The following is a 247-nucleotide window of genomic DNA, read 5'->3' as shown; positions in this document are numbered from 1 at the left end:
TATTTTATATTTGTATAAATAAACAGATGATGATAATAATTAAAGAAGCTTATTTAAGAGACATTTTGGTTTTGAAATTTCCCCCATCAGGCCAGCTGGTTTGACACTCCTTCAGTTCTGCTGGGGAGTTTGTGTGCATCTCCCTTTGGATGTTTCGGTCAGGGTGAAGAGGCTGAGGAGGTGCTGGCAAAGCACACAAGCACATGCTATTTCATTACAGAAACAAAACCAGCGAGGAGAAGAGTGG

This window comes from Acanthisitta chloris, unplaced genomic scaffold (genome assembly GCF_000695815.1).
Source record: "Acanthisitta chloris isolate BGI_N310 unplaced genomic scaffold, ASM69581v1 scaffold42777, whole genome shotgun sequence".
Classification (NCBI taxonomy): Eukaryota; Metazoa; Chordata; class Aves; order Passeriformes; family Acanthisittidae; genus Acanthisitta; species Acanthisitta chloris.
The sequence above is the reverse complement of the archived record's forward strand: the minus strand, read 5'-3'. Positions refer to the sequence as shown.